Here is a 27,244-nt window from a genome sequence, read left to right as displayed (position 1 = left end):
GTCATATTTACTGAGCACCTACTGTGCACAAATTACTGTGCTTAGTGCTTGAGAGAGTACAATATAACAGTACAGACACATTGCTTGCCCATAATGAGCTCACAGTCTGGGAGGAAGACAGACATTAATATGCATAAATATATAAATAAGTAAATTGCAGATTCATAAATGCCATGGAGCTGGGAGTTGGGAATGAATGAAGGTAGAAAGTCAGGGTGACTCAGAAGGGAGTGGGAGAAGAGGTGAGAGGGATTAATCAGGGAGGGCTTCTTGGAGGAGATGTGCCTTCAATAAGGTTTTGAAGGCAGGGAGAACAATTGTCTGTCTGACCATTTGAATCTGGCACATAGGAATTTTCTAAGGTCCATGAGGCATTTTCTAAGGTTGACTGAGCATTGGAGGACTCCAAAAAGATTTGAGGTCCTCATAGGGAATCTTGCATTATACACTGTTACTCTCTTTGGCCTAGGAATTCAGGAAGATCTTTGTCAAGAACACAGGTGGGCAGCTGGATCAGGCAGGACACCTAGGCTAGACCTAGACCAAAATAAATGTTTGAAGAGAATTTATACTCTGGTGCCAGAGAAGAGCAGACACTTCCTGGGTGTGTGTTTGTGTGGCAGGCAGGTTATCTTTAGATATTTCAGTTTCTGCAAATAATAATGATATTTGTTAAGCACTTACTATGTTCCAGGCACTGTATTAAGTGCTGGGGTGGATACAAGCAAATCGAGTTGGGCACAGTCCCTGTCCCATGTGGACTCACAGTCTCAATCCCCATTTTACAGATACTGGCAGCACAGAGAAGTGAAGTGACTTGCTCAAGATCACGCAGCAGACAAGAGTTTTTTGTGGGCAGCGATTGTCACTCTTCATTTCTGTATTGAACTTTCCCAAGTGCTTAATACAGTGCTCTGCATACAGTAAGTGCTCAATAAATATGATTGAAAGAATGAACAAGAGGTGGAGACAGGATTAGAATGCATGGTCTTCTGACTCTCATTCCCCTGCTCCTTCCACTAGACTATGCTGCTCTCTGTCCCCCAGGTCTTATAACTCATTGCTTGTAAGAAAAATGTTTACCAGGCCAAAATTGATTGAATGTTTCTTATGGAAAGGAACTTTAAGTCCAATGGAAAAAAACTACATTACTCAGCTTCTCCATAAGAGGCTTTTTCACTATATGCTTTGGAAAGACAAAACTCAGATATATTTTAAAAAACCAAACAAATTAAAAAAATTGATTATGGTTAGGGGAATTAGGGCATGCTCTTCTGACAAAACATTTGTATTTGGATGTAACATGATGAAAATAACTGGAGAAGTTGTGTGCATGAGCCGAACAGCCATGGTGCCCATATTATCTATAATCTACATTTTTCTTAACATGAGGTTCATCAACAATACTGCCACCACATGATCAAAAAATTGAATGTATCTGTACATTTTTGAATTCTCCATTTTGGTTGCTATGTTTGCAACAACTGTATATTGCTTCATACATTTCCATTCTCTGCAAATACTTAAAAAAACAAGAAATGGTTAGTGTTCATAATCTTGTTAATTTAGTATTAGAGAAAATAACATGTTCACACCTTAAAATTTTAATTACCATGTATTTTGAGTTACGGATTGAAAATATGTTGTAAAAAATTTCCATACATTTTGAACAATTATTTATCCTTGGGTTTTAAATATACACAGGTAGAAATGTGACCAGATTGTTTATACTTTCATTGCTTGATCTAAATATTATAGCAACTTTGTTTTGTACTCCCCCAAGCATTTAGTACAGTCCTGTGCACACAGCAAGTAGTTGGTAAATACTATTGATTAATTATAGCCCTTCTTCAATACTAATGCTCAAATAAATGAACTTATAACTTATTTTAGATTTAAACAAAGCTAGAAGATTGTTGGTCTAAAATCATTCATGCTCTAATTACTGCAAAATACTCATTTCAAGGGCCTGACAGTTCTAGGAGCCCTGAGTCCTAAATTAAGCTTTTTCACTCCCCTACCCCTCTAATCTTCTTCCATAATAATAAACATGGAATTGTTATGCTAAAGTGGAAATCTAAGTGAGTTATGAGTAAAATGGAATTCTGACAGCTAACATGCTAATTTTTCATTAAACTTTCATTTAACATTTAATTAAAACTTTCAAAGTAACAATGGAATTATCCGCTCAATAGTCTCATTTGGAAAACCCAGCCAGATTAAGAGGTTAATACCTGTACATCTCATTTGCTTTTCTAGTTTTAAATCAAGGACCAAAAGAATTTTTCATTTCCATGTTGGGCTGTAAATGTAAATCTCTAATCGCAATGAAAAACTCATTTTTAGTACCAATAATGATCCTTTAGAGAAAGGCAATGGTTGTTTCTTACGGTCTCCTAACTTTTCTTTATGAAATTGGAATTTTACATTTCTTCAGTGCTAAAAATAACCTTATTATAGTCAAAATCTCTGAGCGTGGAGCTTTCACTGATTTCCAAGTTGTTCTTCTAGAACAACTTTGCAGTTCATTTATGATGCTCGAAACCCAGGTTAACTGCTCCCTTCTAACATGTGACATGCTACCTGGGAAAACTATATGGAAAGTGCATTAACTCCTGATCCATACCATGATTCTGTTATCAGAAAAAACAAGACAATTTGGGTTAAAAGTGCAATCAGAGAGATTTTCTATTGTAGGCTCCAAGAGCTAGACAGCTTGAAAGTCCTCTGATATAATCTCCTTTCTCTCCAGATATGCTGGAATTTTGTCATTGTGGGCATGTGAATACTTGTCCTCTTAAATATTTCATCTTCATAAATGGTTCATTTTTATATTGTTAGTAAGTAAATGTTGCAAGTGGGATTTGTACATATCTTAATTTGAGAAAACTATAGTGTAGACTGCTTAAAGTGGGAGACCATGTCCAACACGGCAAATGGACTAATCACCTTCAGAATCTAGGTCCTCAGTTCTCCTTTTCAGATTAAAGCAAGATCAGCTAACACATAACCAAGGAAACCAGATTCTGCCTTCTCTTCACAGGAAGAGTAGATAGTTTTCTGATCTCTGGGAGTGAAGGGGACATTCCTATACCATTTCAAGAACTATGAGGACATGTATTTATCTACATGATTATAATGCAGAAGGAATCTTCATTAGAATCTTTTTGCTTCATCTGGTTCCTTTTGAAACAGGAACCAGGTAAAACTATTTTGTATATTCACACTATCTGCTTCCTGTGTTCATTGTTGCATGAGGAGCTAGTAACTAACTATAGCATTCATAAAAATATTTACTATTATTAAGGATTAATAGAGCAAGACAATTGATAGCTAGGTTAAAACAAAACTTCCAAGATCTGTCTCTTGTAAAAGAACCTCATCTTTGTCCCCTAATGTTCAGCATCACTGAATTTCTTGATTAAAAAATACTAGAAAACTATATAAAACATATTTAAGTAAAGACCACCTTTTTACATAGTTATGTTCACATTCTGGAAGTTAACTTTTCAATATTCTTTGCTCAAGAAACGGCAAAGCTATTGATTCATTATCTCTTGCCCTTTTATAATCCTTGTGTCTGTTTTAGTGCATCTGCGTGCCAACACTTTTCTATTCTTGATGAAAACAACCATTTAAATTTAACTTCCCTAGCAGGGAGCATAGCTGGCTAAGCCTCTGTCATATCCTGTCATAGGTCGTGGATGTTGAGAACTTTGGTATTTACATTTAGCTCCTTGAATATATTTTTTAAACAAAAGGTTTCATCAGTCACAGGTTTGAGTCAAGAAAGTGTTTATTCATCACTATAGAAATGTGTAGAATATCTGCAGCATGGCCTCCTAGCCTCAAGAGGGTACTGTAGCGCTGGAGCCAGGGGTGAGCCAGGGGTGAGAAGGGGTTCTAATAAAAAGTAAACATAGAGCAGCAGGTTATAATCTTGTTATGGGTTTTTGAAGATTTTGTTGTGTCCTGAAGGGTGTCAACACGCACAGTCTGCAGGTGTTTCAGCAATAGACAAAGTTTTTTGATGGAAAGACATCTCTTATTTTTGTGCTCAGAAGGCAATTTTGAGTGGAGGACGTCAGGAATCTAATCCCATAAAATTTATTATTCCTTTCCAGGTCTATGGTACTATAACTATGTGTAAATCAGGGGGAATTTTAGTCTTCGAAATCTTGTGCAACTGCAGAATGGATAAAGGCCTACAATTCAATTTGTCAGTCTTGCAAAACAAGGAGCTGAGTTGGTTCCATTAAGATTCAGTATTCTTTTATTTCAAATCTGTTGCAGAATCATTTGTTTCAAAAGAAAAGCAAAATAAACCATCCAACAATAACTAGCTGCTGAAAATTCTCACTTGAAAATGAAAATATATATCTGAGAGGAAAAATATCTGTAAATGAATCTTTTCTCATTCACTGAACACTTATTTTCTTGTAAAACAGGTAATTCCAAAATCTGAATGACACATATTGTACTTTGTAAATGCTCATATAAATGAAATTTTATCTTTTTTCAGACTTATTATTAGATCTGGAAATTAAATATCTTCTAAAATTTCAATCACACAACTTGGAAATGGTCAGGGAAATATTTAATAATACATCAGACAAGACAAATATAATGAAACATGTGAAGGACCTAGGTCTTTAATACTAGGAGCTACAAGTTAAATGTTTTACATAATTATATGTTTGAGGGTCCCAGTGTATTATCAAAAATCACTTTTTCCAGAATAAAAAATTTGTACAAGATCTGTGAAATGTGAATAGAGTTGGTATTCAGTAAATATTTTGTTTCCATTTAAGAATCCTTTGTTAGTTGGGATTTTGTTTTTATAAACAGTCAGCACTTATGGAACAATGCCAGAAGTCTTACTTAAAAGGATTAGTAAATGTGAGGAACGTAAGTGTTGGTTATTAGAAAAGGTTATTAGAAACTATCACACTCTTCCTTCAATCATCCTTCGTTGCTTTTGTCAGAGACTGAACACGGGGCTGGAAGAGTTGTTGATCGGACCCAGTATGGCATTGCTGAACTTGAAAGCCATCAAAGATATAAATAACTCCCCAAACTGAAAATTCGTGGGGACATAATAATGATTGAATGTAATCTTAAAGGTAGAAGTACTTCAGTTCATGATTTAGTGGATAGAGCAGGGGCTTGTGAGTCAGAAGAGCTGGGTTCTAATCCCAGCTCTGCCACTTGTCTGCTGTGTGATCTTGGACAAGTCATTTCACTTCTCTGGGCCTCAGTTACCTCATTTGTAAAATGGGGATTAAGACTGTGAGCCCCTAAATGGGAGAGGAAATGTGTCCAACCTGATTAACTTGTGTCTACCACAGCACTTAGGAGAGTGCTTAGCACATAGGAAGCACTTAGCAGGTACCATAGTTGTCATTATTATAATACTTCACTAGTAACTATATCCATTTATTACTTCCTTTCTTCCATTGACTTGGAACATAAAGAGTAGGGAGTAGGTCCCTTTTAAAAGTGGATTTAGAGTTTGTATCTTATTTTTAGGATCCCCTCTTTAAGGACAACTTTAATTTCTGACTACTTTGGTTAAACTCCTAAATCTTCAGGATAGTAAAACCAGAAGTATGTCATTCTATGAACTACTTGCTTTGTCTGATTCTCACCTCGCCTGCCACTGACTTTTTACTCATGGTCGTCATTTACTCACTGGTATTTACTGATCATTTAGAGTGTGCAGAATATGGTATTATGTGCTTGGGAGAGTATAAAACAAGACCCTGCCTTTGAAGGTCTCTACCCCCTGCCTGGAACTCCCTCCCCTTAATATCCAAAAGACCACAACTTTCCCTATCTTCAAATTCCCTCTGAGGTCAAAACTCATCCAGGAGCCCTTCCCTAATTCATTTCTCATATCCCCCCAATTACTACTTTAGGATTTCCATGCCTCCTAAGCACTTAAGTATTCACAACTGCTCACCCCACTACTGAAGCACTTACATACATATTTTATATACTCCATTACCTCTATCTGTACTTAAATGGCTTTTTTTACTGTTAGTTCTTAAATCAATCAATCTTATTTATTGAATACTTAGCGTATGGAAAACACTGCACTAAACACTTGGGAGAGTACAGTATAACAGAGTTGGTAGACATGTTCCCTGCCCACTAAACACCTTGAAGATAGTGATCATGTGTACTAATCCTATGTATGCTCTCAAGTGCTTAGTAGACTGCTCTGTACACCTAAGGGTCAAATAAGTACTATTTATTTCAGTAATTTTTTTTGTGAAGGGTAATTTTAGCCACAGAAGGAAGGAAGTGAGCAATGAATTGAGAAAAATACTTAAAGTTTGTCACACTTCAGTATAATTTTAGTGTTATCCTCGCTAATATGGTTTGCATTCAAATTTTGTGCTATACCTCTTGCTAGCATTCTGAAAATTGTCTTTAATGTAGTTGAGTAAATGCATTACACTTGGTGCACTGGGAGTTCAGAATCTTAGAACAGGCAGTGCAAAACTTCGCTTTTTAATTTGTCCTTTATTTGAGACTGCCTTTTACTGCCCTGAATCCAAGTTTTACAGTTCTTTGCAGTAGTTACTAAACTTCCCATGCATTGTTAAATTCTCATAATCACTTAACTGTATTTGTCTAATGAATTTGACTGAAGAGTACCCTTGAAAAAGCACTGAGATAGAACATCCCTAGTGCCTAAATCCATTCTTGATGAGCAGACAATTTGGGTACTTACCAAGTAGGCTTGGAGCCACACCACATTTAAAGCTTTTTGCATCCTGAATCTAAGAACCTATTTGAGCAGAGCTACTTGTAAAGCACTTTTTTATGTTACAGGAGCTGTCCTTAGATTGACTAAAGCTAAATGTTTTCCAAACTGAAGGCATGTATGGGAATCATTGCAGGGATCCAGGATCTCTTCTTAAATGTGGCTTTAAAAACAATCTATGTCCTTGCAAAATTTAATTCATAAGCGTTTTCCAAGCACTTATAGATTGGAAGTTCAGATAATGTCCAAAGCTTTTTGTATTTAAGCATCAGTGAAGTGATATTTTTACTACTTAGCTTAATTGCTGTCTCTGACATGAAGTTCTAGATAAACTTAATATATCAGTTTATTATAGGATGGTACTGCAAAACTTCAGTTTGAAAAGTAAAAATAACTTTTAGATGAAAAATGTAGTCTCCTATATTCAGGTACAAAAGAAGATAATTCAAAGAGCAGACAGGTAGTAATTATTTTCTGGGCACCTTTCAAAGTGAGAATAAGTATATGCTGCTCCAGAGAATGGTAGTTACATATTTCTCAGCAAAACATATGAGTAACAGTATGCTTAGTATTCATTATACTCTGCATAGAAAAACATCTTGCCATTTCCAGTCACAAATGGAACTAACACATGTTTTTATGGACTGGGATTCCTTAGTTATTTACATGTGTGGAAAGAAAAACGCATGGCTATCCAGTCAGATTAAAAGAGGTAGTATCTTTTGGAAAATATGTTAAATAAGATCAGTTATGTTGTTATGATCCATCAGATTTAGGCTGAAAGTGCAATATTTTGGGGTATTTATTATGTTACTAAGTGCCAACCCTGAACTAAGGGTGGGATTAGTGGATAGATTATGGGGCTGGGAGTCAGAAGGACCTGGATTCTAATTCTGGCTCCACTACATGTCTGCTGTGTGACCTCGCGCAATTCATTTCACTTCTTTGTGCCCTTTCCCTCTTCTGTAAAATGGGGATTAAGAATGTGAGTCCCTTGTGGGACAGGGACTGTGTTCAACCTGATTACCTTGTATCTCCCCCAGTGCTTAGAACAGTGCTTGATGCATAGTAAGTGCTTAAATACCATGATTATTATTACTATTATTATTATTAGGTACAAGAAAAGTAGGTCAAACATAGGCAGTAGCCCAAAGTGGAGCTAACAAACTAAGGTATTTTTTTATAATTTCTGTCCTAGATCATTTTGAAACCCCTTGCATTGTAGGTTATTTTGTCTGGATCTTAAAATATATAAAAGTTTGGAAAAACTAAGATCCCATTCATAATTACACAGTTGTAATGGTGCAACATTATTATTTGGGAAAAAATGAAAAGATAATCAGGTAGAGTTGAGACATTGTGTTCACTTGGTATAATCATTTTAATGAATATTCTTGTCTCATTGTGATAGAAGTGATCTATTGTTTAGTCATTCTCCAAGTTTTGTTGTTGCTTTGCATACCAAAGCCAAGTTGCCTTGCATTCTTAGGATCAGAAATCCATATAGTAGTAGCCAGATAGATGACAATTGGCTGATAGATAAGTGCCTGAATGAAATTTGGAGAACCTCGGGCAAAGATGATGGGGGAAATGATTTTGTTTTCTTTTTTGACCAGTTTTGTAAATTATTCTGAGAAACTATTCTAAGGCTGTCATTTCCCTTAGATTAAAAGTACATCTTAAACGTTTCACAGGCTGACATGCAGTTTTTCATTCCAAGCTCTCATGAGACCACTGCCTCCCAAGGTGTTTATGACTGGAGACACAAATTAGAGGGTGGTTTCAAATGGGACAATCTCATTTTGTTGTAAGGTTACTTTGGGTTTAAGATTTCACTTGAGTAACTCGAAGATTTTTGCTAGGGGTGTAATTGCCCTTCCACAGCATCTACTTTGATTCCTCAGTCACAGGATTAACATGTCAAGCTCTGTTTGCTTGATTCCCCATAGAATTTAACCAAATTCTCTTGAATGCTTCTTGAAGATTAATATGAGCAGCAAAGGTAGAGGTCAAAATATGTGATGTAATTTAAGATTAGAAAATTTGAGAAAAGCTCCAAACACTAAATATCATAAAATTATTTTTTTAAATTTGACCCACGACCTCTCATCTCAAGAAAAGGTAGATATGTTAATCATCCTGTCATTTTTTTAAGCACCTACTATGTGTCAAACACTGTTCTAAGCACTGGAGTAGGTTCAAGATAATCGGGTTGGCTAATCCTTGTCCCATTAGGGCTCATAGTGTAAGTCAGAGGGAAGAGGTAGCAGAAGCACAGAGAAGTTAAGTAACTTGCCCAGTGTCACAGAGCAGACGAGATCCAGCATTAGAACACAGTTCCTCTAACTCCCACATTTATGCTTTTTCTCTACGAGGCCATGCTGCTGCCATGCTGCTTCTCCTATTCCATGACTTCACATTTGTAAGGAAGTGTTTAAAACAAAAACAAAGGGATATTATGATATATACCCAAATAGGAAATAGGTCATCTGCTCAAGAGATAGGAATAAAGTCATAGTTGTAGTTTAAATGAGTAATTTGCAAACCAGGGAATAGAGATATTTCATAGGAAACAGGGAAGCTTTTATAAACAGTTTTTCCAGTAATGTAGCAAACTAATTTTTTAATCTTTAAAAATAGCTCAAATTAAATCAGTGTGCCTGGTGCCACTTTTGTTAGTACCTTTTCCACTAGGAAAGCAATTTGAGCATTGATGATGTGATTCTCCTTGACTTTTATGGGCTTTAATGATTCTTATTTCCTAACAGATGCCATTACCTTTCTTGTATTTTAATTATTCTTTTCATCACAGTACTTTATTAACCAAGGCAGTGTTAAAATTGAAATATACTGAAAGATAACATCATTAAATCTCCTTAAATTCAGAATTGCTAGCATTTTCTCTTTGTATAGAATCATTAATTTAGCCAGATTTTCCAATAATATACAGGATATGTAAATTTAAGGAAATTGTAATGAGAAGAAAAAACCCCTACTAATAATAATGCCAAGAGTGCAGGTTTGGGGGAACAAGTGAAAACAGATATAAAACATTTCAAAACTCCAGAACCAAGCACTATATTAAGTGCTAGGGTAGATACAAGATAATGAATCAGCCCAAGATATGTACTGTAATAATAATAATACTAATAATAGTATTTAAGCACTATGTGCCAAGCACTGTCCTAAACACTGGGGTAGATTCAAGATAATCATATTGGCCACACTTCCTGCTCCACATGAGAGTTTAAGTGGGTGGAAAAGCACCCACTTTGAATTGAATCCCCATTTTGAATCCCCATCTTACAGATGAGGAAAGTGAGGCACAGAGAAGTTGTGACTTGCTCAAGTTCATCCTGCAGGCAAGTAAGTGGTGGAGCCAGAATTAGAATCCATTTCCCTAACTCCCAGGCCCATGTTTTTTCCATTACACCATGTGACTCCCCTTTGACTTGTATAATCCTATACACCAAATATATGTTTGCTCTTCAAAATAGAAAAATAGCTTCAGTGTAAATGCAAGACAATAAAATATAACTCTCTGAAAATATTAATTTTGGAGTTTTGACATATTTGATATTGGTTTTCAAATGTTCCTCTCACTCCCTACATTCTTTTGGATTGTCCTGTATTACAAGAGAGCCAATCCAACTCAGGTTGGAATTGTATTCTGTTTCAGAACATTCATTCAGGTCTCTTATTGGACAAAGATTTGCAGAAAAAGGAGAAACTATAGAATTCTCTTAGAGAGACTTCAGTAAAGTAACTCACTCCACCCCAACATACACACCACTCCAATATACCCATCACCCCTGCATCTGCATAACATTGAAAAATTCTGTAGTAAAAGCTAACGAAAGGAATTCTGCTTCCTAAAGTTTATGTGTTGGAAAATCAGGTAGAGCAGAGACAAAAGTGGCAGTATTTCTTGGAAGAGCAGCCACACTGCACTCACAAACCAACACGGGAATGCTAGCCTGACTGGCTCTCGTGGCCAGAAACCGCTCAATCCGACTAGTATATATTGACAACCAATGAATTAAGTAACATTCTGGAGGGAGGAAGAGTATGACTTGCCTTCAGATCCCTGAATATGGTGCTGTCAGTTATTTTGTCTACACTGTCTTGCACCCATTTCTTCTTCTTATTATTATGTATTTGTTAAATGCTTAATATGTGGCAAGCTCTGTTGTAAGTGCTAGGGTAGATACAAGGTAATCGGGTTGTCCCACATGGGGCTCACTGTCTTAATCTCCATTTTACAGATGAGGTAACTGAGGGACAGAGAAGTTAAGTTACTTGCCCAAGGTCACACAGCTGACAAGTGACCGAGCTGGGATTAGAACCCATGTCCTCTGACTCCCAAGCCTGTGCTCTTTCCACTAAATCACACTGCTTCTCAAGCCATGCTGCTTCTCAGAGTGGACCCAGTGTGTCCCCTCTGCTTTGTCATGTCTTTAAGTATTCCAACTCCAACCCCTACAGGAGTACTAACATTCCAGCCAAGAATCTGGTTTTTTTGGAGCACAGCCAGGTGCTTCTACCACAGATTGATGCTGCACTTGAGGAAGAATGAGTCAGAGAAACACCTGCTTTACAGACAGCAGTTGTCTTTGCATTTCCCCTCTCTAAGGGACAAGTGCCAGTATCCCATGCAAACAACAGGTAAATTGGTAGTGAATTTCAGTAATGCCTTCAAATTTTGGATGAATTTCAAGATTTTTTTTTTCAGTTTAGTGAGAAGCTGGAAAGTTATTAGTGACTAACGGTTCTCTCACTGACAATTGAATGGCAAGAGTTTATGGCCAGGGTTCTAGTAAACAATTGGGTTCAGGTAATAGGTAATGCTTAAAGACAAAATTAATTCTTTACTTTCAGTTGCTGATTAAGTCCTTATCAAAAAATATATGTCCTACTAAGGTTGACAAAAAGTTATAAAGTACATTACTCTTACCTTTGTCAAAAGTACCCTCCAGGTTGCCTTTAGGGTGCTACCAAGGAAATTTAAATGTTCTTGAATTAACCCTCAGAAACCAAATTGTTGATATGTATTGATAATGGGATTCTTTGGTTCAAGCCATTTAGTAAATAATGAAAATGATGAATGCAAAGACAGGAAGGAATTAATAATGATGGTATCCATTAGTGCTTACTAGGTGCCAAGCACTGTTCTAAGTGCTGGTATAGATCAAAGGTTATCAGGTTGTCCCATGAGGGGCTCACAGTCTTAATCCCCATTTTACAGAAGGGGTAACTGAGGCACAGAGAAGTTAAGTGATTTGTGCAAAGTCACACAGATGACAAGTGGCGGACCTGGGATTAGAACCCATGCCCTTTAACTCCCAAGCCCATGCTCTTTCCTCTAAAAGCCACGACTTCCATACTTTAATATAGTTATATAACAGTTTAGCAAAATATTATTTTTATTATGATTCCATTAGTATTTCAACAGTAGTATCAACAAACATATTCATATGAGATTTATTTTAAATTTATTTTATACTGGAAATTCAATTTAGAAAATGTATTTAATTCTCAGTAATCACTAGATAATTATTGATAATATCTTTTAAAGTGTATGAGGAATAGATTGAGATGATCAGTTAATTAAATAGTGCACTTAAATGTCAAAAACCTAATCCTTTCTACAAATTCATGAGTATCTTGATATGAAGCATTATCATTTTAACTTGATTAATATGTCCTTTACACTAACTGATCTTACTCAATATAGTCAAATATTTGTATACAGTGAAATGAACACTGAAACAAGGGAATTGAAGATTTTTTTTGGGCCCAAATCTGCTAATTCTGTTGTATGTTTACCAAGTTATTTTTAAGATCTAATAGTTTCTGAAAAAAATCCCAGTCATCTTTGTTTACAAGACCTTCAGAATATGGGAAAATTGAGTTCAAAATTCATAGTCCTGTGCCTTCAGTGTGTCTTTGTCATGTAAGTGGGGGAAAAAGAATTGTTAGAAATTGAGGAACCAACTTGAAATTGAAGTGGAATTTTCTGGTTTTCCCATAGAATAATTGAATTTTAGGCTTTATTTCTCATTATAGACCTCACATCCTTGTATTATAAAAATTATTCTGGAAACTATTGATAATTCTCTTTCTTACTCACTTGGTGGAAATTTTTTATTTGTTTGAGCCTAACATTTTAAAAATCAATGAATGGGCCCAGGAGTGTGGGTTTTGGTGAACAGGAATTTTATTTTTATCCTGTCCTCATAATAATTGTGGTAGTTTAGTTCTTACTTACTATGTGCCAAGCACTGAACTAAGCATGCAGTATTAAAATATAAGCAGATCACCTTTTGTGTGCTTCAATCATAGCCCCTGTCAATCTTTGCAGATTGAGAGTTCTAATATCCACTCAGAAACTGCATTCATTTAACTGTCCTTAACTGTACTTTTTGTTGCTTAATAGTGTTCATCTAAAACTTTAGGGACATGAACAACATTCTAAGAATGCATTTCCTCAAGGTTCTACAGAATTTTGAGGCCTTTTTTGTTGCTGCCACAAATTGCCAGGGATCAAAGGGAGAACTCAGCAATGACTTTATGAATGGCTAAACAAATATATTAACTCAGGAAGAGCTATTATTCATTAAGTTAAAGTAACCCCTACTTGCTCTTTGCACTCCAAAAAGAACATGACTGATAGGATTGAAAGAGGGAGAGTGATGCTAATACAAGCCACTAATACCTTAAACAATTCTTTCCATGCAAAGTCTTGGTCCTGATGTCTCATCATCAAGGTATGTTTTGTCATTCTTGTTGGGACACTCTATCATGACTACAAGAAATCTACCACTCTATAAACAATCTAGTCAGTAAATCAGTGGTATTTATTGAGTGCTTACTGTGTGCCGAGCACTGTACTAAGAACTTAGAAGAATGCAATTCAACAGGATTGGTAGACCTGATCCCAGAGTTTTGTGTGCTCCACCTAGTAATCTAATTCTAGAGGGAATATTTTATGTGACCATTTTATGACAATTATAACGGTAAAATCAGAATATCTGTTCTAGTATATTATCATTGAGCATCTGTTTAACTTGTTTTTTGTGTCAAATTCTTCTTTGTAGAAAAAAATAATTCACTGCTACAAAAAGAATATATTATTTGGTGTCCGATTATGACTGATCTATCATTAAATTCAAGCCTGGACATTTGTTGGAATTTGTTATTGCTAATTTTCATGGATTTTCACCAACAATGAATTAACTAATTACCCCCACTCATATTGATAATGAGCAGCCTCACATTAGTAGGTCATAGGTTGAGTGCACGAAGTATTAATTAAAATTTTTTTTAAAAAAATGCTGAATTTCATTTTACATAGATTAACCCATTTGCCTTGCTCAGACCCTCGAGGGAGAGAGATGATTTCCTGTTGCAGTACATGTCAGGTTGGTGGTGCCTTATAGTGAAGAAGTTATATTTGCAAAGCTCAGCTGAAAATATAATTTCATCATGGTTATGAAGTTACCCTCAGACTTTTGTGAAGAATTTGATGCAAATAATTTTTTTAATATTAAGGAACACCCCCACTGTCCAGAATAAGTAATAGAGAAATGCAAAATTCACAGAAAGGACCCCTTTATAGACACATCAGTCATCCTTATCTTCCTTCGCAGTGAAGGATCTACCAGCAGCTCATGTCAACATCCTGAAATGGTTTGTTAGACCTTCCCTTTATGGGTACAAATTAGACTGAAAAGGATATTCAACTCTTAACCAAGCATGTCTTTCATGCAGAGGTCAAATTTTCCAGGTAGTCTTGATTTAAGTGGGATTGTTCTAAGCTCTTTTGTCATATCTCTAGTTGGTAATTTCAGAAACAGATAGTTTTAATAGCGGGAAAAAATCAACTTCAAATTCAAGGTTTGTCCCTTTGCAAGGCCTTCGACTGAACAATTCTAGAAGACTAACAAATATAAATTCATTGTCAACACCAACCACAATCACCTCCATTTATGGGTGAAGAGAAATGTTAGTTCATAAAGACCATAGAGCAAAAATAAATGTTAGAGTTCTATACATCCAAATACTGTCCTCAACTTTCCCTGTTCTGATAATTTACTTTCCATCTTGCTTTGAGGAAGTTTAATTATTGCCAATTAATCATTGTATTTAATAAGGGCTTACTATGTGCAGAACACTGTACTAAGTATTTGGGAAGGCATAAACAACAGAATTATCAGAAATGTTCCCTGCACACAACCAGTTTATATTTAAATTGATGTCAGACTCTGAATTGGTACGGATTAGAGAATAGGAAAAATAGTAGGCAAAGTAGGGAGAATGTGAAAGACAACGGAGAACAGAATGGTGGTAGAATTCAGAATATCTTTCCAGGTGGCATCACCTTAAGCCACTGGCTCAGCTCCAGTCACTGCACAGTGGCTGTGTTAATTGCAAAACTCAAAGCTCACCCCAACTACTCATCTTCAGTGGGTGCACAGATCAAGCTTCTGCCTAATGCAAAAGCTAGCATCCAGTCTAGTAAGCAGAGTCTAAAATCAAATATTAGTTGACAAGAATAGCAGGCTCTTTAGAATAGTTTTAACTTACTCTTAATTTTCCATCTCCTTCCCCTCTTTTGTATCATTTGCCTCACTTTGATCTTCTGGAATGACTTAGGCATAAAAATGTTAAATGTGAGAAGGAGTAGGAGAAAAGAAGAAATTTTGCTCCATTTTGTATAAGGAGGGCTATACAAGGGGTAAATCGGGGGAAAATGAAGGGGTTAACATTCTAGCATCACTAAGTGGTAGCTGGATTAAACCTTAGGTTTTGTGCTCCTGCCTGTCTCGGTCCTAGGTAATTTATAATAGCCTAAAGTTCCAATATAAAAAGCACATAGCTGCAGGGAGACATGTCAGCTTCTCTAACACAGCCTGTCATTTCCTTGGAAACATAATAATTAAGATGTCTGGTGTAACTGCTTCTGCCAAAAATATTTTTAGATTTCAGCCCATTTCAAGAAACTCTAAATTCAAGGAGAAAATTATTAAATACTGCATGACATACTAAAAAAAATCTTTCTGGTTTATTCTGCCAGATATGGAACTTAAATCTTTTTATAGTGTGTAGAAAAACATTTCATCTTGAATTAAAAATAAAAAGGGTTGGTATTAGTTGGCTGAAGCTAAAGACAGTTAAATGGATTGAAATATGTATTAATGAAGAACATTTTTTAATCAAAAGATTTGACACAGTTTTAGCATGACATCTCACTTCCATGAACACAGTTCCCTTCCACATCACCTTCCTGATTTATATGTAAACCATTTATGAAAGCAGTCAGATGCCTCAAACCCCCAGGACTGATATAGGAACACAATCCCTGACAGAGAGTTACTTGGAATAGTCATCAACTGCCTAGAGTGATGAGGAGGTTGTGGTGTGAGTTAGAAGAAGAGACTGGGAAATGGTAAAATGGCTTCTTAGAGATAGTTCCAATGGAGTATCACCCTTGAGAAGATCCATGAGGAAAACTGCAGATTCCCTTCATGTAAGCTGTTCCCCAGAGTTGACTGAAAGCAGGTTGACCCTTCTTAAAAATTGACTTATCACACTTGCTGAAGGGCAATTAAGCTCTAACATCATTGGGCTTCTCAAGAAAAGCAAAAATTATTTTCTTTGTAAAACTAGAAATATAGGGTAACTTTTGAAACCCTTGAAATGGTAAAACAAACATTTCTATAGAAGAAGAATAATTTCTATTGAATGCAATACTTGAAAGAGAATATAACAGAAATGACAAGGATAGAGGAAGGTTAACTGAAGGGGTTCTGAAAGACTTTGGTCCTGTTTCTCTTGCTTAAACATCTCTTGCAGAGTAACAGGGTTAACGCTCTGTATTCATCCCATTGTCATTCCATATAAAATCTAAGGGATGACAATTTTTCAGGAAAGACTCCATCAGTAAAATAAGTTTAGAAGTCTAATTTGTCTGCCATGAATTGCTTATCTACTCCTCAAAAGGAGGGAAGAATTCCTATTTTTAAAACAGTGAATAATTGACCTCACTCTAAACTTCCTGACAACTCAATTCCAAACATAGTTTACTTCTAAGGAGAAAAATAAGTAGAAGGAGAAAACACAACTGATAAAAGAACATGTGGACATAAATATATTCAAAAAGCCTTCTTGCTTCAGTTGAAAACCTGGGAGATTAAAACTGTAGCTGTGTCAAAAAAAAGAACCCACAATTGTTTTAAATTACATTGAAAACACCCTGGCCGCAAGAGCTGATCCTTTCTGCTTTTCCAACAACAACAACAACAAAAAAATCCATTTGAGATGAAAACTGGTAGTCATTTGGAGGAGGATAGGTCCTTTGTATATTTGATCTGGTTCACATGACATCAATGTTCTTAAAACTTCACAAAAGAATGGAAAAAAATGCTCTCCCTGATTAATAGCCCTGAAGCTGATGAAGCAATTATTTAAATGAACTAGAAAATTCAGTAGTTTTTCTTGTAAAGGAAGAAAAAGATTAGTCCTTTTTCCTATGATTCTTAACCATGTAATTTATTTAAATGAGTTAAGTGGGATTTTTTCTTTGTTGGGGTTTTTTTTAGAGATTCAAACATGAACCTGAAAACTAGCAGTTTTAATTTGACACCTTATAATTAATAATAGGATGCATTAAAAAATTCATAATCCATTCTATAATTCATCCATTATTAATCTGTGTAGCTCTACAGCTATATAGGTGTATATATGCACAGAAGCAGCGTGGCTCAGTGGAAAGAGCACGGGCTTTGGAGTCAGAGGTCACGGGTTCAAATCCCAGCTCGGCCATTTGTCAGCTGTGTGACTATGGGCAAGTCACTTAACTTCTCGGTGCCTCAGTTACCTCATCTGTAAAATGGGGATTAAGACTGTGAGCCCCAGGTGGGACAACCTGATTCCCCTGTGTCTACCCCAGCGCTTAAAACAGTGCTCGGCACATAGTAAGCGCTTAACAAATACCAACATTATTATTATTATTATTATTATATGTTTATTCAAGGCTTCCTGGAGGAGATATGACTTTAGTAGGGATTTGAAGATGGGGAGAGTGATGATTTATCAGATATGAAGGAGGAGGGAGTTTTGGGTAGGAGGTAGAGTGTTAGCAAAGAATCGACGGTGAGAGGGAGACAGGATAGGAGCACTTTAAGTAGGTTGTTAGAAGAGCGAAGTGGGCAATTTGAGTTCTAGTGGGAGATGAGTGAGGGTAGATAGAAACTGAGAAGGAATGTTCAGAGAGCTAGTGAGTGAACCAGTAAAGGACAGTGTAGCCAAGATTAGATAATGCTTCATTCAATCGTATTTATTGAATGCTTATTATGTGTACAACACTTTACTAAGCACTTGGGAGAGTACACTTTAAGAGAATTGATAGACAAGTTCCCTACCCCCAGTGACGTTGCAGTCTAGATGGGGAGTTAGACATTAATATAAATAAATAATGGAACAAGTAGTTCAGTATCAAAAGCAAATGAGATCCCTAAGACAGTTCAAGACAATTTTTCCCTGTGTTCAGGAGTCACCTTAAGGATAGAAGGATTGGAAATAATGGAAGGACAATATTTAGGTGTGACTGATTGCTTCAAGTCCAAAGGCACATAGTTGATATAATTCACAGTGATAAAATGCTCACTTTCCATCCAGACTCGAGCCCTTGTCTAAAACATTGTTCGGCACAGATCCCCGCTCTTCTAAACCTTGATAGTTATCCATTTATCTCTGCATTAAAAAGCAACTCCTGACCATGGCCTTAGGGCACTGTCATCACTCTCCCTCTTACTTAGTCACTCTTTTCCTATTACACTCCATTTTACACTCTTCATTCCACCCAAGCTCAGCTTTTCAGTCTGCCCCATTCTTGACTCACACTTTTCATCCCCCCTGGAATCCCTGTCCTCTTCAAATACTATATCTCAGTTCTCATATTCAAAACCATTCTGAAATCTCTCCTCCTGCTGGAGAAGTTCCTTAATTTTTCTTTTCCCCAAGCCATAAATTGCCAACTACTTTCTCAATTTTTTCTCTACCTCTGCATACATGTATCCCCAACCTCCTGTAGAATTTTTGTACAGTTAATTTATATATCCTACTATTTAAGCACTTTTACCTAGCTGCAAATTGTTTGGTGACTGTCTCCCCCATTAAATTATAGGCTCCCTGAGGATCCTATATATTGGGCTTTCCAAAGCATTTTGTACAGAATTCCACACATAATAGATGCTCAATAAGTACCTCTGATAAATTTTATGTTTACTTTTTTTCGTTCTTTATATTTTGAAGCAGTTCTTAAACAGAAGAGTATGATTAATAACACAGAACCATACCTAAAGTAACCATCTCTGTGACTTCCCTCTAACAAAAGTCCCAACCCCTGTGTATTTTTGACACTAGAATAAACAACGGGGGTTTGTGCAGCACAGAGAAAGTACGGGCTGTTCTCAGCAAGTTCGTATGGTTACAACCTTGTTCTCTCTTCCAAACCATTTCTGCCTGTGATTTTGGCAGGTAGAAGGCTGTGGGAAGGTTGCAACATAGATTCCTGCTCAATTACATATTTCTCTAGAGAGGCTACTCCTTTCTCTCACAGCTGCCTGAAGTAGGTGTTTAAATAGAACTGTTAAAGTGTGTCTGCTTGCCAAAATGCTGCTCTTTTTGATGAATACTTTGCAGTCAATACACATTATAGAGCTGTCTGCCCTTGAAAACTCTTCTATCAGTGAATGTGTGCCAGCTCAGGTGAAATATTAAAGAAGATGCCCTATTTCAAATATTAAGCAATATACATCCTGGAGTAGAAATTATTTCATTAGCAGAAATATGTCCTTATGATTTCCATCAATCCATTCATAATTTTCCTACATACATAATTACCTCCTTACACTGAAGTTTTATCAGTGACCCCATTTTCGAAACAGAAAACTTATGTACCAAATCAAGATTCATTGTGAAACTTGGTATAGTGTTGGGCATAATAAACCCACATTACAGCTGCTAATTCTGCATGTTTAAGCACATATCAACATGTATGTAGCAGAGGAAAAAAAGAGGTCAACTCTGAGGAATGACATCCTGTTACATAGTATTTTGTAGGTTCTTTCGTTATGAGGATTTACAACATCCACTGTACTATATTATTTCTTTAAGAGGAGCTATGTCTGGCTCATTGGTTTTGAAGTGATATTTTATCATTTTACAATGTATTTTAGAAAGGGAAGTAAATATATTGAAAACTGAAGTATTAATAGAGTAGTTGGCAAATGCACTCAATTCAAAGAATATCCTATTTTCATTTATTTCCTCTGAATATTTCAGATGACATCTGTGATCTAATGATTGCAGCATTCAATTCCCAATGGAAGAGCACTGGTATACCTACAAACTAATTGGTATCCAAACTTACAATCATTAGCTCTATCAAGTAGATCTATTCTGATTATTTTGCTTTATTAGTACTGTCACTTCTTTTAATCCCTAACACTGTATTTAAATAAGGCTGTCTCTAGCAATTTACATTAGTTACACAATTACACAGGGAAAAATTAAAGTAGCCTAGCCAAAACAAAACTGTGGTTAATATGTGCACTTGACGCTTTCTTCATTAGGTAATTAGAAAGCTGGGGCCAGTGAAAATTAGACATGTTCCGAGGTCTTATTGAACTGTGTGACTTCTTAAAAAGAAGCAATAGATCCAACAATACTATTGTAGGTAGCCTGAGAGGAAATTTCATTCACTGTCTTTGAATGGAAAGTGTCTTTTAAGCAATACCAGGTACTTGTATACCTATGCAAATGAAAATGTGTAAGCCAAAGAGATGGAGAATTGTGATGGAAGGAGAAAAGGATGAAGGCGGTAGCCAAGTTTGTGGCATGTGGCCTGGGTAGGAGATGGCCACCAAGACCTGAGGTGGAGAGCTAAGATACAATGTAGATCCAGGTCAGGGCCTGGAGCTACCACAGATAACTAAGCCACAATTATGAAGACAGAGTAAATGGGAAATTGGACAAAAGTGGAAGAGAAAAGAAAAGGAGAAAGCTAGGTAAAACAGTTACAGGAAAAAAACACCTAGTTGAAATAGAATAGACCAATAATGGTCTATTAATTGAAATATTATCAATCATTTTCTACATATAAATCTAATCATAGCCTATAAATATATAGACTCCATGAAAATTCAGGTATAGAGAACCTAATCTTGATCTCCATCTCTGTCCTTAGTTATTTCCTCAAGCAGAATCTCACAACTTTCTTATATCAAACCACAGGACATATTTATTTGGAAACCTGGTTTTAATTTATTCATACCTTATAGTCACATGGACTTTGAAATCTGACTAATTTAAGCAGATTGTAAATGGAGAAGCAGAGACAACTGTCACGTGTTCTAAAATTCAGTTCACTATTTTTTTCACCTAATTTGCAAATAAAAATTATTAATAGTTCTATTTATAAACAACTCTGAGATCAGCCATTTGGAAAGACTTGATATTAATTTTGCAATAGTAATTAGGGATACTTGGACACCATTTTGGAGATTAAAATACAAGACATGCAATTCTTGAAGAACAGTTGATTTCAAAAGCAATGCAAAATTAAGTTTAAAAATGTTTGGTGAGCAGACTCAAAGATACCAAAAGCTTCATGAACTTGCTTATTTAAATGAATTTTAAATTAATGGAATTAAAAAGGAGTGATTTACAATTCCCTAGTTGAATTTAACTCCAAAGCTTGTTTGACAGTTATATTGGTTTGTAGATAAGGAATATTCCTTTTAGTTTATTATATATGGTTTTGACCCTTCGGTATTATTAATGAGAATTGCATTGGTTTATTTAAATCTCATTTGTTTGTAAGCAATATTGAATTACATTTAAATTGTATTGTTTTGAGCATATCTAAATGAAGTATTGACTTATGTCGTGTTGCTATATGTGCATGTATTTTTCAGCAGGAAATATAGGAATTTGGCCTATAAAGTATGCTGCCTGATCTACATAACATATTGATTTTTAATAGTTTACGTATCAGATAAATATGTGAAAGCTGAATTATTCATGTAAATAAATGTATTGGTGAGACTCCAAGTAGTGTAGGCTCTTAGTTCTGCAGTCATGTCCTTGCAGAATACAAATAATTAAAAAAATATTTTCAGCCCTTCAACAATTTCACAAGGAAATCACATGTCAAGTAGTTTAGAACTATTCCTACACATTTACTGTCAGGCTTAAGGTTCATCTGTAAGATCCTAGAGGATAAAGATCATGACTACTAACTCTTTTGTACTCTCCCTAGTGTTCTAGTACAGTGTTCTACACATTTCATTTATTCAATCACATTTATTGAGCTCTTACTGTGTGCAGAGCGCTGTACCAGGTGCTTGGAAAGTACAATTCGGCAATAAAGGGAGACAATCCCTGCCCACACGGGGCTTACATAGTTAGTGCTCAAAAAATGCCATTGATTAGTTACTTCATTTTCCCCTTTGACTTGGAAGACATTGACTGATGGTGATGGTGGCTTTTTAACCCCATATCTCATTGCCCATTAGCAGGATTTTCTAAGGATTTACCCTTGAAAATATTGCTAGAGGTGATGATTTGCATTCTGTGTCAGGGGGATGTGAGAACATGATGTGGATACAGATTTTTGTCTTGATTTGCTTGAGTATACTGGAAGCTCACCACCCCACTTCATCCAGCTTGATCCCCTCAAGGAGCTTAGAGTTGGCTAAGTAAAGCACATATAAATAAATATACAATTGTTGATTTAATATCTATCAATGAATCATATTTATTGAGTTCTTACTTCGTGCAGAACACTCCAAGTGGATAAGTAAGCAAATACCAATGTAAGGAGATATACCCATGGCACCCAACATTGTCTGTTGTTACATGCTTAGCATGAGTTATGTCATGTATCGACAGATGCAAAAAATTGAATTTACTTTTCTAAAAAGATCTTGATACATTCATTTAAACAGGATTAGGATATTCCACCATCTGTTATTTCTGATTCAGAATCTTGTTTTAAATATGATTTTCTTTGAAGACTGCAAAACCTGTAAAGTGTATGATTTGATGCATCTCAATCAGGGGCATTTATTGAGTATTTTACCATGTGCAAAGCACAGCACTACATGCTTTGGAGGGTACAATACAAGAGAATTGGTAAACATGATCCCTTCCCAGAAGGAGTTTACAGTCTGAAAGGAGAATATCTTTGTAGATATCCCATGGATAGAAATAGTAAGTGCTTCAGAAATACCATAAAAAAATCAAATTGACTTCTGGATACCCTTAGGCCCTTAGGTGGTCACAATTACCATCAAGTACTAGCCAATACCTCCAAAGTGGGAGAAAAGAAGTAGTTTCAGTTGCATCTTTTCTCTGATTGAAAATGTGTCTATTAATAGACAATCTGGATTAATTTATTTGTTTTTTGCTCCACACTGACTTGGTTGGTCAGTAATCATGACAGTTTTGCCAAGCAAGAGTGAAAGTATTTACCATCTCAATCACCCCTCTGAGGCCCCTCCAGTAACAAGTTTGTCATCAAATAAACCATCATTCTTTCCTCCTCCTTTGACAGCACTGACTCTCACCTTAGGTAAATGGAAATTTTTTCACTGTTAATATGATAAAAATGCCATGCTGGAAGATGTAGAAACTACTTTCTGACTCATTGTATTCTCTAAGGACGATGAATTTCAGTGGTAATGATAAATAAAAAAAACTTAGATGCAAACCAAAAGAAAATATGCTGTGGATTTTTAGTAATGCAACTTTTAAAACAACTTCCTTAGTATGTTATGACCTATAGATGAAAAATTCAGAGATCATTTCTTCTATAGTTGCTAATAATTGTAAAGGGAAACTAAAATAATTTTAAAAATTAATGATAATCCCAAATGTTATCCAGTGGCAAAGGCTTGCCTAGAAACAACAAAGTGGTGAGGTCCTAGAGTATCAGCTCTGAATGATAGAAAGATCTGGTTCAGAAGACTAGTTATTGTTTTCCTTCTGAGCTATAAGAAATAATCACTACAGGCTGAAATGGTTCAGGAAAATAAAGTTCAAGATCAACAAACTGCCTGTGAATCATTAAAGGGCAGGTCAGAAAAAAATAAGCCATGCCCACAAAGTCATATTAAGTTTTGGCAGAAGTTATTTATGAAAAGAGTCAACTGAAACAAACTGCTGCAGCCTTCATTAGCCTAATGAGGGGAAGCACCTAAAATGGCTGTCTTAAGATATTGCCTCTATATCAAAATATAGCTAATGGGTTGATCCAACATTTGAGAGGTAGTGCTTTCATTAGAAGATTTCGTTAGAAGAATTAGCACTCAAAACCTGTGAATATTGCATTGTTCTATATTTCAAAGTTGGTTGTTCTAGTTTCCCAACATTATCCAGTGCTTCCTTATTCCTTTTCAATTTCTGGGAGTTTTCACACAGTTTTCATGGTCAATAATCTCATCATTTTTCTTGGAAGTGGTGATTATGGTGGTGGTTTTCAAGCCTTGTAGTATATCTCCACTGTTCTGTGTTTTGAGGGAAAACTTGCGTAGCTGTCTGTGGGTTAGGTCCTTTCAGAGAACAGGATATTTCTTAAAATTTGGCTAATCTATAAATTTCTCATTAGCCAAAGAAAAAAAGGAACATCTGCTAGACTAAGGGGCTGTTTTAGGCATTATAGTCCGAAGTTAATCATGTTTATTTCTACCAGATCCAGTAACTGCATTCAGTGGATGATAATGCAGATGTTATAATGGGACATTAGCTATTAATATGTAAACAAACCATTTAAAGGGAATAGATGAGATGATACAACTTCATTTTTAAGAATGGAAGGGTTACAGTGTAACGAATTCATATGCTAAATCACAATATCATGTACAGCTAAACACTGTTTAAATTGTTACCTGTTCATATAGAACATAAAGTGCCCATATGCTGTGGAGTCTTGAATGATAGCTTTGCTTACTTCATTCTTTGTCATTATTGTCAGCTCTTGCCAGATGAAATATACCAAAGACAAAGGCTTAACTTAAAAAAAAAATGAGGAAAAGTCATTAAGTTGTTCTTAAATACCTCTAAAAATATCAGGGTCAGTTGAGGTTGGGACAGAGTTCCTTAATCAATCTGAGCTGCTAAATTCACTCTTACCAAAACTAGATCAGTTGAGCCAAGATAAAAATTTTGTATGTTGGGTTCAGATAGTTCAACTCGCTCCAATTTCTTATGAATGTAAATATCGAGATGCCTCAAGCAGAAAAAAATTTTTTTTAACTCCAAATTACTTTAGTATTTTGTGTCTATACAGTAATGCTGAGTGGGCCAATGACCAGATATTGAACTTGATTTTGTACTCTTCTGTTAACCAAGCGGTGACACCTTGTTGAGAATCAGTAGGCCGAGAATTTCCAAGTCACTGCAGTTAGGCAGTGGGGGACATTTTCTGACCCCCAAATGATAATGGTAATGTTAAGACTACCCATGGCATTGTGGAACTTGAAGACAATCTAAGGAAGCCTCAGCCAGAGCTAGTCTCAATATTTACCTTCTCTGAGGGGCCAGAATGGTTAGTTTTCTCTCAGAGGGCTGAGGAGAGTCGTTTTAAATCCTTAGATGGGACCCAGGCTCTTTCAGCACCTTACATCCTGCCCCTAGAGCCAAAGGAATGCTTTAGTTGGTATGTTATGTATGGACTTGAATGGTGAAAAATAAAACTGTTCTACTTTGAAAATGAGTTGAGAATTTGAAAAGTCTTAATAATAATAATAATGGTATTTGTTAAACACTGGAGTGATTTCAAGCAAACAGGGTTGAACACAGTCCCCGTTCCACATGGGGCTCACAGTCTCTATCCCCATTTTTTTACAGATGAGGTATATGAAGCAGAGAGAAGCTAATCAACTTGCCTAAAGTGACACAGCAGACAAGTGCAAGGGCCAGATTAGAACCTATGACCTTCGGACTCTCAGGCCTGTGCTCTATCCACTAAGCCATGCTGCTTCTCTTAACAGTGTACCAGGCACTGTACTAAGCTCTGGGGTGGATAGAAGGAAATTGGGCTGGACACAGACCCCAACCCACGTTGAAACTCACAGTTTCAATCTCCATCTTACAGATAAGGTAATTGAGTTCCAGAGAAGTGAAGTGACTTGGTAGCACTTGGATTAGAACCCACAACCTTCTGACTCTTAGGCCCAAGCTCTATGTATGCACTATGCCATGCTGCTTCTCCTACCAGGCTGTAGCTCCCAGTTGCACCTTGAAAATTTTCTACCTTGCAGTACAATAGCAAGGAGAAACCAGCCACTCTCACACCCATGGAGAGGATCTTACTTTAAGAAGCATCATCTTTGAACACCAAGCATAGTTAAAAGTCCAGCTGTCCTGGAGACAATTTTGTCACTGTCCTATTTTACTGCTGTCAGTAGAGTTGAATCCTTCATAATCTACACCATAATCTACACCATAATCTACACCATGAGCTTCACATGCCAGAATTTCATAGGCTTACTTGTGGTTAATTTAAATAAAACAGTCTTGTCTACTGCTCCTCATTCTGCCCCTTGGAATTTAACAGACAGTGGGTTAATGCATTTCAAATGTTAATAGATTAGTGTTGAATTGATGTCATGGCCCTGATCTGCAAGATCTCTAACTCTGCAGGTCTCAAATGTGCTCAGGGCATTTATGTAGAGAGACATTTTCAGATGTGCAGACTTTGAAGCTGCTGACCATTCATTTCATTTGGAACACTCAGGATAGTTGAACCTGTCAAATATAACTGCATTACCTTAGTTTCAATCATGTCTTTCAGTGGCTTCTCTTTAGGGATTACTGTGAAAGCCTAGGTTTAGTAGAGAGAGGTGGGTCCAAAGTTCCTAGTTTCTGTTTCTAGGTTGTCCCTTTGATCACTAGCAGATGTAGTCTGGGTTTTCACTGCTTGCAGATGACACCCAATTAAACCCATCTTTGGAATAGCATTCTGCCCAGACAGTTTTATGCATGTAAAATATTTTTTTGAGTTTCAAGGCTGAGTGACTTCCAGCTGCTATAAGTAAAATGCAAGTACAGTTAAGGTTTTGATCAGTAGCAATTAAAAGCTGTCTAGCCAAGACTAAATTGTTTTGGATTTCTTAGGTAGATTTTCTTACACTGACTTCTGCATCTGGTTAGAATATGGAAAGTATTTGTACTTGATGCTTTTTTTTGGTTTACACATATTATTAAAACAGCTTGTCTACTATTATGGGGGAAATACACCTGAGTCACTGAAGAAAGTAAATTTCAATCAGGGTAGTATTTAAGTATTTATTTATAATTTGCTCTACTGGGTATTCATTATAATGAAATAATAAAAGGTTTATCTATTATTATGAGAGCAATGCCCCCGAGTCACTAAAAAATGATTTCAATAAGGAGAATACT

The sequence above is a fragment of the Ornithorhynchus anatinus genome, chromosome 17 (assembly GCF_004115215.2).
Source record: "Ornithorhynchus anatinus isolate Pmale09 chromosome 17, mOrnAna1.pri.v4, whole genome shotgun sequence".
Lineage (NCBI taxonomy): Eukaryota > Metazoa > Chordata > Mammalia > Monotremata > Ornithorhynchidae > Ornithorhynchus > Ornithorhynchus anatinus.
This window is presented reverse-complemented; position numbering follows the sequence as displayed.